This window comes from Aquila chrysaetos, chromosome 5, assembly GCF_900496995.4.
Source record: "Aquila chrysaetos chrysaetos chromosome 5, bAquChr1.4, whole genome shotgun sequence".
In the NCBI taxonomy this organism is placed as follows: domain Eukaryota; kingdom Metazoa; phylum Chordata; class Aves; order Accipitriformes; family Accipitridae; genus Aquila; species Aquila chrysaetos.
This window is the reverse complement of record NC_044008.1, coordinates 17,104,525-17,117,411: the sequence shown is the minus strand read 5'-3', so window position 1 is coordinate 17,117,411 and position 12,887 is coordinate 17,104,525.

The following is a 12,887-nucleotide window of genomic DNA, read 5'->3' as shown; positions in this document are numbered from 1 at the left end:
CTGAAGCCAAATGCTCCCATTTAATAAATGAAATGCTTCATTAATCCTTCCTGACAGAAGTAACGCTTGGAATGGAGAACAGATCCAAGAGAAAACATTTAGCTAAATCATGTCCCGTGGGTCTTCCCCAGCAGCCCGGTGAGGAACCGCAGCCGCCTCCTGCTGCCCCCGGCCAGGAGGAGTGTTACGGAGGCAGCCCGCTGCTTCCCCCACTCCTGCAACCTCCGCCTGCTGCCAAAATGTTTGGGGCTGATAACAGAGCAGCTGGAGGAGCTATCAGTTGTGTGGGTTGCCTTGATCGATGGCCTTCTTGGAGATGCTCCCGGTCCCTGTGTGCTGTACGCCGGCTGTGGTCCAGCTGCCAAAAATGCGGCATGAGAGAGTTGACCCCATGCTGTGTCCTACGCTGACAGTAAGACACCCACTTACGCCTGCGGCACTTTTGCTTTGAGGGCTACCCAGAAACAAAGCACGTGGTGGTGGCAAATCCCCTTACAGCAAGTGAGCCAGCCAGCACTGGGTGCATTTCTGAAGGAGCACTCAGAGCTCTGTGATTATCTGCATGCCTCAGCTTTACCTTAAAACAATTATGTTTCTGCTTCTCAGGGTTGGGAAGAAAAGCTTGGAATTAGGTCCTGAGTCTCCCAAGTGAGTTCCTTAGGCCTTGAGATGCAGGTTGCCAATGCAATTGGGTTCATCTTCTCTGAGATCTAAGCAGGATGGAGGTGACAGGTATAAGGAAGTATTTTGAAAGACATTTGTCTACATGCAGTGCCTTTGTCTGAAGGTACATCTCATGGCACGAACCTCAGCTGTAGCACTTCTCTCGTAATTGCTATCCGTGTCCAGCTCTGTAGCAGTGCTTAGGAGCAACACCCCCATCTTTCATTAGCAAACAACTTTACACAGCAGTGACCTGGCCTCAGTAACTCAGGCCTCTTGGCTTGCCTGTAGCAATGCAACATCCCTCGTGTGAAGCTTAAAGCAATCCCTGCACACCATCTGGCACAGAAGGCTATCCTTCTTCATCCCTGAAATGCCTTCCCATGGAACTGCTCATCAGCTTCCCAGTCTCAGTGGCTTGGGCTGCTCCCTGAGGAGGTCCATGTACCCACCAGATGAGCTAGAGGACCAGGATGAAGACCACAGACAGTGACCCTGCTCAACTGAGGCAGTGCATGGCAGCAATGAAGGAGCTTATCTGTGTGGCAAACTATAGACAGGTTTGCCTAGGAATAAGGGCCATCACAGACCTCATTAAGGTGATCTATGAAGTCTTCTTTACCAACAGTTGGTGTCCTGGAGCCAAGGTTCCACCATCTGAACATGGATGAAATTCTGCTGCAGATACTCCCTGAGATGAGAGACGAGAGACACTCATCTCTCTCTCTTCTGCCTGGCCCTTGTCATAGCACCTTGTCTTCAAGACCATTGTCTCTCTGTCAAGTTATATTGAAAGTGAGCAGATGGTCTGGTAGTGACTGGGGTGGGGAAATGACATGCATGAGCCCTGTGTTGAGAAGATTGAGCTTAAAATAAACAGGCTCAAAGCCAAGATACTCCTTTGCACACACTTCTTCCCCAGGGTAGAGGAGGAAAGTGCAGAGATGTGACAGGTGCCAGTCACTTTGCTTCGTGTATTTCTGGAAGGAGATTAGATACCGCAATGAGAAGAACAAAGTAGGAACTTGAACTAAATACTTATGTCCTCTGCCTTCCTGAGAGATGGACTGAGGAGCACTGTAGGGAGAGATCTGGGATGAGAAAAGGGCAAACACCTTCTCTTTTCTCAGTATGGAAAGCACTGGGTGTTTCCATGCTGAGGATGCAAGATCAGCAATGAGCTGCCCTCCTGAACAAGGGAAGCTTTAGTAGGGAAAATGGCTGAAAATCTAGGGACAAAGAAGTACTTGGTTGTCAGCTAAAAAATGGATCAGAGTAAGTTGTTCCAAGGAGCCAGCCCAACTGAGGGGTCCAGGACAATTTAAAAAAAAAAAGGTAGAGAAAGAAAGAGGCTTTGAAAGATAGCTGTAATCCAGGTAGTGTATCCTGGGGAGAAGCCAGGGAGAGGGCGATAAGAGCTGTGGCGATGTTGGGGACACAGGAGACTGAACCACCATCCCATCCTACCAAGGAGCCAGTCAAGCTCCTGCCCACACTATGGTATGTGCTATGGTGTTCCAAAGCATATATGGAAATGTCAGTAAAATGCTTTTCTTTTCACCTAAAGGGACGGACCTTCGATAGATGGGCTGACTTCTTACACATTTCTCTATAGGGAAGTAAAGAGTAATACAGATCCCACCGGAAACCTTCATGCTGAAAGTTGACCTTGCAGCCCATGAGAGCTAATGCCATATGGCAGCTGGTGTGTTAACCTGAGCTTGCAGTTTTTTGGTGTATGGTGAAGTGAACCATGAGATGGTCAGTGCTGCAGCAACTGAGTTGCACTAACAGAAGTCCCTCTGAGTCTGGCAGCTACATTTTTTAGTTTACTTTGTGCTGCAACATGCAGAGAGAATTCGCTTTGCCCTCTGATGTTTATCTTAATTTTGCATGTGTTCACAGCTCATAGGAGAAAATGACAAATTGAGAAAATATTTGTTTTCACAAAAGCCAAGACACTATTACAGCAGACAGCCAGACAAACACAGTGTAAGTGCCAAAGCCTGAGCTTTTCTACACTCTGTGCCATGTACATGTTCAGTTTTACCTGCCTAAAGGGTAATAGGAAATTCAGCCAATATGCTGCCTTAATCACTGCAGTTTCTCTGCATGAGGACTACACCTTGCATCCCATTGCAGGGTTTTGGAACATCACCCAAAAGGGAGGCTGAAATCATCGACATTTCATTTATCCCTGCCAACTGAATCTAAACAAATTGAAAAATGACCTGCCCACTACACTTCGAGGCATACAGCAGAAAATAACTCTGAAATAGCTGCTTATGTTCACTGGAGAAAGATTTATTTCTGATCTCAGAGCTTGAGTTGCAGAGGTAAATAGAACCACCTGTAAACCATTACCTGCCATGCCCCACTGCCCCCATATGAAAAAATATGCACAGGCATTGCCTGAAGTGGAGTTGGGCTAGTAAATGATCAGGAAAATGGAATGTTTTCTCTCAACAAGCAGCAAATGAAGAGGAGCTGCTGCATCTGAAATGATGCTACCTTGTTTACCTGGAAGGTCCCAGCTTTTGATGAAAGGCCCATGACTCTAAAATTTGCTTTCTCTCCTCCTGTGGTGCAACATGAGCCACTTTGCCCTTCATTTCATACTGCAAGAGGGGTTGTGGTAGGGAGACAAGCTGACGTATTACACAAATGATTTGAAAGGGCTCTGCACTGATGGATAGCCAGAAGGGAGAAGGACTCTATTGCAGCTAATTGTCTTTTTATGTAATTATCATCTATTTATTTAAGTATTTTGGGGGAGTTGTATTTAATAATTGATTTGGGTGCCATAAGATTATACAATTCCTGGAAATCATAGAAAAAGCAGACCTTAAAAATGTCTGCTTGTAATACCAAGTTATTTAGGTCCATGGTTTTGTTACCAGCAGCCCTCAGTGTGATCTCCATCCACGGACAGTGCCAAGGTTCCCCAGTCAATGGCATCCTAGCTCTCCTAGACAAACACAACACAGTGTATCTCACCTGAAGGCATTTCTTTAGTTCTACTGTGACTTTAGCCCGGTTTCCTAAGGAAACAAAACCATCTGAGCATGTCCTCTTTCTTTCCCTGTCCTCTTTTCTCACAACTCCCGAGCCCATCGACTGGTTTAACCCCCATGAGACAGAGGGCTAGAAGGCTCAAAGGTCAGTCTTCCCTATGGATTCTGTGAGAGCTGGTGGGGAGGTCTTTACAGAGCCTTTAAAAAAACCCCTTTTAGTGGTCCCACCAAGGAAAGAGCACAGAAAACTCCGGTATTACCCATTGTTTGGCAGCTCCTAGCCAGCCAAGCAGTAAGTACAAGGCCACAGCATCCGCTTCATTTCAGACTAACCACAGCACATGTTGTGTCCTGCCAAGTGGGAATGCCATAGAGGACAAAGGGAGGAGTGGAGGTTACGGAAGGAAGGAGGTGTTTAGAGGACAAAGCATTTTTATTAGTAGGAAAATGTTTTCTACTGGTTTGGCTGCTCACAAATCTGCTTTTTGGGATATTTTTTAATTTGGTCTCTCTTCCTCCTGCGAGTCCCGCTGGCAGGAGTTGGTCCTTGGAAGGTGTGATTACAAGGAGAAAGCACTTCAGTACCTATAGAGAATGTAGAAGTGAAAAAACACCTCCCAGGGTCTCACCCTGAGCTGAAAGGAAATGTAAAATTACTGTTTCCACATCCACACTGGCTACTGGAAAAAGAGCGCAGGTACATGATCCTGCCCTGGGACTCCATAAGCAGAAGGAACAGAATAAACCCTGAGTGGGGAGGTCAGGAGTGCCCAGCGCCTGGGAGCTGCGTGGTTATCCATGAGGGAACGGTCTGCACAGTTGGCCCAGTGTGCCCTGTCATTTCACAGAAGGCTCCTCCTGAGGGAATTCCGGGGCTGGATACGAAAGACGAGGTGTTGTTATTGGCGTATCCTGGTACCTCGGTGCTGCTGCCGGCAGCTCTCCACCGCCCAATAGCCCTTCTGCTCTCCCCCGGGCCACTCGATTCCATTAGCAGCATGTCTGGCATTTGTTGCCACACACCTTTCTTTTTCTTCTGGGTTATATATAAGCACTGTTGACCTTGATGCTGGTGTGACACACAAACAAGTTACATAAAGACTCTCCAGGTGCATTTTTGCAGGTCACAGATGCCCTATAATTCATAGTCCAATATTTGAAGAGGGTGGCTGGGTTCAGCATTGGGTCAGATCTCCTTTGAGAGGGTTAGATCTTATGATGCCATGGTACCTATGCCTCATTTTGATTTAGTCCTCTCTGCTGTCTTCCTAAACAAGAATCCATATATTTCTGGTTTGAATGTTTTGGTTTTGTTATAAGGCTTAGAAAAAAGTAAAACCCAAGGTGGTCTCAGCATGTGGGAACTGTGCACATGCCTCTTCCATCATGTTGTGCCACCAGATGATAAGGAGGAAATTCAGGCATTACAGTGATTTGACTGTGTTCACCACTGATTCCACTGCCAGCTTTAAAAGCTGCTTCTTTACTGTGGTATACAGTGAAATACCCTGTGTATTATGTGAATTATTTCAAAAACCTTAAGATGTTTTCCACACTAAACTTGCATGTAGGTGGCAAAGCAAAGCCCAGTCCGAGTATGCTGAAGACTAGGCTGATCCTGTCCCTCTTCAGTGCTGTTCAGACTATGTGACTAAGCACAGAAAAAGTCAAAATCAAGAAGTGTTTCAGGGTGGGGTCAGGAAATGTTGATGCTTACAACGGCTCAGCTGGACCCTTAGCCTCACTAAACTGCTTCTGAGCTCCCAAGGCTACTGAACCACAGACCAAATGAACCACCGAAACAAGGCTCCTTATCGAGATGTGTTTATTTACTCAGGAGTCTCTATGAATCATGAAAACAACAAGCATGTATATTATTCATTCCCAGGTGCATTTCAGACACGCGGTCCTGTCGAAGCAATATCAGCAACGTGTGGACTGAACCCCCCCACATCCCTGTCCACTCGAGAAGGAGCAAGTTTGATCCCTAGCAATGGGAAGTCAGTATGTGAATTTTACAGATCCGCGAGAATAAATTGATCTCTGTCATTTCTCACCAGTTTTTCCCTGAACCAAAAGTGTTTTAATTATTTGAGTGTCAAGCAATCAAATGCTGTACCTCAGACATAGTTATTCCAGGAGATAATTAGAAGCACAGAGGAGCAAACAATATGCCACAGGAACGATCATTGCAGTGTGATCTGATGGATAACTTTAGTAACGCAAGTGTTTCTTTGCTGGATGACTCACAGAAGGAAGCAGGGCTGGAGCTGCTGAAAAAGGAGCCTGTTCCATGGGAACACGAGCGAAGGTCAAGGATCAACTGTGTAAAACCGACTTTTTGTTTGATGTTAATAATCTTAAGGAAATGGATGGAGTGAGAGCAAATGTCAGCTCCAGTAATGACTATCTAACTCTGGGGCCGTATAGAAAAGCAATAGCCCAGCTCACACACTGCTGGTGGAAATAATGGGGAGAGGTGAGCTGAGAATTCAAGCCTTGCTTTAATGTTTTGAGTTTCTCCGTGAATTCTGATTTATCGAAGGGACAGGTAGCTCCCTTTGACATTTAACTCTCTCTGTCTATGTATCATATATATAGTATATATGCATTTTTTACTATCATCTTTCACCTGTGCAACTTAAAAAGCTTCCCAAAGCTGTACAAGAAACACCATCGCAGTCACTGATACTGTCACTTGTTACATTTTAAAAAAGTATAAATATCTAGCAGTTTTTATGTTAAGGTCCAACCTGCGTGTTATAACATTTAATGCAAAACATAAACATGTTACAATAATATACATATTGTATAAGAATACATGTTAAATTGTTAAATTTTACACATATCGCTCAGACCCACCTTACACATTTTTTCAGTGGTTATTTTCACAGTATCTTCTTTCAATAACAGATTGTTTAAGCCTCCTTCCTTCTGTCTCTTGCCAAAATAGCAGCAAGTTTAATTTTGTTTCTGCCCCAAATTGTGGCACAGCTGGCAATATGTAAACACCCAACAGCCTGCTCTACATTTGTGACTGTGCTCCTTCCCTCCAGAGAGGGGTGCCAACTCTGTAAATTCGGAGGCCAGGTCACATTCTGGATGAAAATCAGATTATTAGGGGAGAATAAGGTGCCATGTCATTCTGCTGTCAGTTATTTTGAATTTGGTAGCATTTATATTTAAGTGGAGTCTTGTTGTCTTTTCAAGACATGATCCAGCTCTGCTTTTCCTTGATGAAGAGAGTATCACTTCCCCAGACAGCCTGCTCCAGTGCTTTGCTGTCCTTGTGTTGGAAAGATTTCCTGATACCAACCCAAAATGCCTCTTCCTCAGGGCAGGTCCGTGGCTGCTTGTCCTACTTGCAGCGAACGTGAAGGTCCCAGTTGAGAAGTCTCCAGGCTGAAGATGACTGAGGACTGCAGTGTTTGGGGAAAGTATTTTTCATATGCTTGCTCTGTTTCCTTACCTCCCCAGACATCCACTTTGGTGCTGTCAGAGACGTGATCCTGGGAGGCAAGCTTTTGGTCTGATGCAGTATAGATATTTTTAGGAGCCAAAATCCAGTTCATTGCGTTCTTCTTCACAACAGTCTTTTCTGTCCTCGAGGAGTGTTACTAATGCTGCTCTGCTCCAGGCTACACAATTCCAATTTTTTCAATATCTCTTCACAGGACAGGACCTCAGACCTCTCATCTCCATCCTCTGAACTCCCCCTCGTCTGCACCACATCTTCCTGGGGCCACATTACTCACAGCTGAACACAGGGCTGCAGCAGAGTCGCTGGCAGCACTGGGGACCACAGAAGGGTTAATCCTTACGTCTTGCAGGCTAAGTCGCCTGTTTACCCCCACAGGGTGTTTGCCCTTCTCCGCAGTGGGTCAGCACAACTGACTCATGCATTCTGATTCACCCTGGACCCTTCTCTGCAGAGCTGTTATCCAGACACTCGTTCTTCATCCCATATCTGTGCAGCTGGTTATTCCTACCTGAGTGAAGGGAAACGTGTCAGTGTAAGGATGTATATAGGTGCAACTTGTGCAAATCGACCTGAACTCTCAACAGCCTGATACAACTTAGAGGGACTCCGCGGGGCAGGAAGGGTAGGTAGAAAGAGGATGCAGAAAGATAAAATGAGTGTGTTCCCCAAATTCAAAACTTGTTAGCAAGTCTCTCAGCATGCAATACAAATTCTATTTATTGTTTTGGAATTTGTTCCTTCTTTTGTTTTTACAGTTCATTACTTTGCATTTTTAATTTGACACCAGCTTGCAAATCCAGTTTTTCTCACACCAGTTGTGGACACTGCAAATCCCCTGAACTTTGAGGTCTGAATTAGTAGATCCCCTGGATTCAAATATTGAAGCCATAATGCTGACTCCTAAGACTAGTACAAAAAAAAAGGGAAAATCAACTGGGCGATGAAGGTTAATTCCAAACTCAATCTTCATTTCAGCGGGAACATTTTTAAATGAAAGGGTAGAAAAATGCACGTCCTTTCTATCAACAAGTGTAAAACTGTGCTCCTACTCTTTGTCAGTGCTTGAGGATACAGAACAAAGTGTGCTTGTGACTCTAGGGAGGAGACATATTGGTACTGTAGCAAGGCATGTAATAAAAATGACAGGCTTGGCTGTTGGGGTGGTAGGAAAAACACAGATCTTGGGCATGAAGAGAAGGAATCTGAAGATGCTCAAATGTCTGTGGTTGAGCCAACCTTGGAAAGACTGGAAAAGTGGTCCTGTGGCCAGCTTGCGCTGTGTGCGTTATTTGAATTGCCCAGTTCTCAGTTTAGGCCAACCAATGTGAGTATTTTTTGTGCTCTCTACCACACAACATCTTGTCCTTCTGTAGCTTTACAACACAATCTGCTTGACTCTTGCAAAAGAGATCAGTGGAGGGGCAGGACTGGATGCAACAATATGGATTAAATAGATTGGGAGCTGCTGGAGTAGAAGTGATTTTCCAAAGGACAACTCACAGCTGTGCTGTTTCCATTGAATTTAATTGACCTTTGATTTAATTACCCTGTATCATTTTCCCTTAAAATCTGCCTGCTTGTCTTCTTGAGAGTTTTATAAATTTTGCAATAACTCTTGGACTAATACTAAGTGCAGAAGTGCTTCATTTTGGATCCCTTATTCTAAGGTAAGCAGAACACTGCAGATTTCAGGGATAAACAGTTCTGCTTAAGACATTAGTGTCCCAGACTGAAGAAGCTGAACTCCTAGAGGATGAGACTAAGGAGATGACGTACTTTTTGTTCTAGTCATGTGGGACAATGCCAGACTGGGTTCTAGTCATTTGAGTTTTGGGTCTGTGAGACAAAAGACTTCGCCTCTATAGGAGGCAAAAGCCTAAAAACCAGTGCGGGGTAGGGGGTACATGCCAATTTAACCGGTGAATGCAGTGAAGCAATGCCATCAATTGGTTTATATCCAACCAGCAATGAAGTCAGAGGAATCAGTTTAATCTATTGACCTGATGGAAAAGCTCTATATGATGTAGTAGATGATATAATTTCTATAATTTTTTTTCAACCATTTTAGACAGTTTCAAAGATGTTTACAAAGATGGTGTCTTGTTTTCTACTACACTCTATAAGTTTTGAGGCAAACCTCTTTACAACTCTTTTCACTTTCTCTACAATCTCTGAATTGTATTACTTCCATTGTGACTCTTGAAATAAAGAAAATCTGTATGTATTTAAGAGGAAGACATGAAAATAAATTTGAATTTTCACCCATATTCTTATTCTTACACTTCTGAGAAGTTCTAAGAAGATCTGAAGATAATTTTAAATGTTCTTCAAAAAAGCAGAGTTTTATTATCTGTATCTACTGTTAGATGGCATGGGAAATCCTTAGAAATGTAATGAAACATAACACATAAAACCTACTGAGCCAGTGTAAGCCACCATCTAATTAAATGAGTAGATTCATAATGACAGGACACCATTAAAAATCCAGACAGAAAACTTCTCAGTACTCTTATTCTGCATTTCTTTTTGTTACTTTAGGTCTTCACTTAGGGAGTAATGGAAGCGAGCTGAATAATGAATACAGTTAATACAGTCTCAAGGAGCTTTCCTCCTAAGATTTCTTTCTGTTAAGCTGAACTGAAGGTCAAGTAACTTCAGCATAGCAGAAAGCATCAAGATTATCCTTTCTAGACCCTTTCATTGAATACAATTTAATGGTGATAAGGCATAATAATGGATAAGGAGACTTGGGATATTTTAAAGCTTTATTTTGCTGTAAGCAAAAAAAAAAAGAATAATGCATTTCAGTTACCTGAGCAAATGACAATAAAATAATCACTTTGCCAATTTTAAGTGGTGTGGCAAATGGCTCAAATCAGAAGTATAGACAACTGTTTTTTCCTTAATGGATTTATTCCACTGATAAATGAAGAATCAAATGATCCAGTTATTCCTCCATTAACTGGGTGATCGTGGCTTATTACTGAATATAACCAATGCAAATTTCCATTTCTAGACCCTGGCGTGGAGCCCTGCTCTGGGCTGGGCACCTTGTTTCCCTGTACTGTACCTGGGGAACGAGTGTGCAGAGCATGGGTGCAAATCAGCAAGCACAGTGCACAAGGAGACCTGCAGTGTCATGATGGCAATATACAGCCAGACAAAAGAGGTGCGTATGTATTTTTTTTAATATATATATATATATATACACACACATAAAAGTTATGTTATGTATGCATATAACAGCTATAACTAACAACTATAACTAGTAGCTAGAACTACAGGGTAAAGGCTACAGAAGATTACTTTATTCCTCCTTCACGTTTTCTTCTGTGTCTTCAGCTGGGCAGGGAGATGCTCTGCTGCAGGTGTGAACAAGTGTGGGCCAAGGAAGGGTTTATAAACCGGGACATGCGGGCTTGCTCTCACTAAGCTCATGGGAGGAGGGAGCAGGAGGAGGCTCAGTGCTGGCACTGGAGCTGTTGAACCACTGAGGCAGGACTTGTGAGGAATAGACAGGAGGCACTGAAGGCTTAATCTGCAACCAGGATGAACGTTAATTGCAAATCTAGAGGGGGATAATTCACGTGAGGGGATGTGATGCTGTCTCTGTACCTCCAAATCTTACTGCAATGCCACAGAGTCTTCAATACAAGCAACAACCAAGGGCATGCCATGTGGTATTGTCTGTATATCGCTGTTTCCAAAACCCAGCATCTTCATGGTCAACACAGCTTTACGAAGTTTTTCACTTCCTTTTTACACATTGACCAAAACAAGTAACATATTGCATTTCTCTCTCAAATTATCCTGTATTTTGTACCTGATTTGCCCTCATATCTTTTGTTCACATTCCACCCTTATTGTACAAGCATGGTGCAAGCCTTGGAAAGCTTTTCTCCATTACTTGCTTTTTCAGCAGATGTTCATATCTACCACTCTGTTGACCTTGTTAGCGTATTTACCATTATGTAAACAGTGTGTACTCTGCTCAGACTGTGAAGTCTATTTTGGCCAATATTTTAGCAAAGACTTAGTGTGAGTATGTGCCTACTATCAGTGCACCAGAGAAATCTGCATATTAAAAAAAAGGATGAGAAATAGAAAGTATCATAAAGACAATGCAATTAAATAGTGAGCTTTTCAGTGAACTCATATAGATGGCATATTGAAAGTATACAGAGCTAGATATTAGGTCACATGTCTAGGGAGCTGCATACAAGAATAGCACAAGCATATAAGGAGAAAATTAGAAAGCCCATACATAAAATGTCATACAGCTAGCAAGGGACATGAAAGGTAACAAGAAAATACTCTAAATTTAGACTAATAGTGAGAGGATTATAAAGGAAGAGTTGGTCTTCTACTCAGAGGGAGAAAAAGCTATTTATAAATGATATTGAGAAGACCGAAGTGTTTTGTTTCTTTTTGCTTCAGCATTCCCAGAAAGGCCAGTGAGAATGGATATGAATTCACATTAGAAGAAAAAATCAGCTGAGAGCAAAAATCGGTAAGTTAATTTTTTCCCCCCAAATTCTCTGGAGCTAGTGAAATTCCACAGGGAATTTTGAAAACCAGATGAAGCAAATCTGAGAGCAATTAGAGGCTTATCACTGAAAACTGGGGAGGATGGGTAAGGTTAGGAGCCTGCTTATCTTTGCAACAGGGAACAGGGTGAACTGGGGAATTGCAGACTTGCCAGTTTACCTTCTCCTCCCAGAATGGGAAGAAATAATCCAACCATCAGTAAACACCTAGAAGATAATGAAGGATAAGTAACAGCTAGCAGGGATTTGTCGGGAACCTATGATCTTTAACAAAGGTCATTTCCATTTACACCAGCACGACAGGCCACGTGGACCGCGGGAAGGAGGTAGGCACTGTGTTTCAGAAAGGCTGACACTGAGCACCCATTTCTGCAGCTTCATGAGCTGGCTGCAGGACCATGGTCCAAGCTCCATGACTAGCGTGGACACACCAGCTGTGGTTTCCATAAGCACCTCTCCTGGGCCCTGTGTGACTCAATATTTTTGCCGATGACTTGGATGATAAACTAAGAAACAGGTTTATTCAATTTTCAATAGCAGAAAGCTAGGAAGGGTCGTGAATGTACTGGAGGATGGGGTGAGATCTGAGAATGGTCCCAACTGAGCAAATCATCCTGCCAAAATGAGAGGCGTTTTCTGTAATGCCTTATAGCTGACCGGGGTGGCCTTGCTATGCCAAAAGCCCAAGTGCCGAGTTTGTGCTGAAGGCAAAGGTCTCCTTGCCAGGTCCTGCCGAACTCCTCACGGCCTCAGCACCTTGCCATCCCCAGTCCTGCCCGGAGGTTCCTACACTGCCAGCCTGGCTGACTCCTGGTTTACACCAGGACCTCAGCTCCCTGATCAGCCACACGGCACAGATGTCACTTTGCAACCTAACCTCCACCTGAAATGATCTGGCTAGTGCCCTTGATGAGGAAACCTGGGCATGCAGGAGGAGCATTCTCTCCATTGACCACCTGAGTCCCCTCTCCAGCTGACCTGGGGGCATGGAGATTTTCACCTCCTGCAACACGGTCAGCATGGAACAAGGAATGAGCATGGCCAAGGCCAAGGATGGTCTCCTGTAAGTTCTCTTTGCTGCATGGAGGTCCTGTGGAAGGGGCACGTCCAGGCAGCCCCTGCTGTGGGACCCCCGTTGCCCAGGAGGGGCTATCAGCCCCGCGTGTCCCCCAGCCAGCCCGC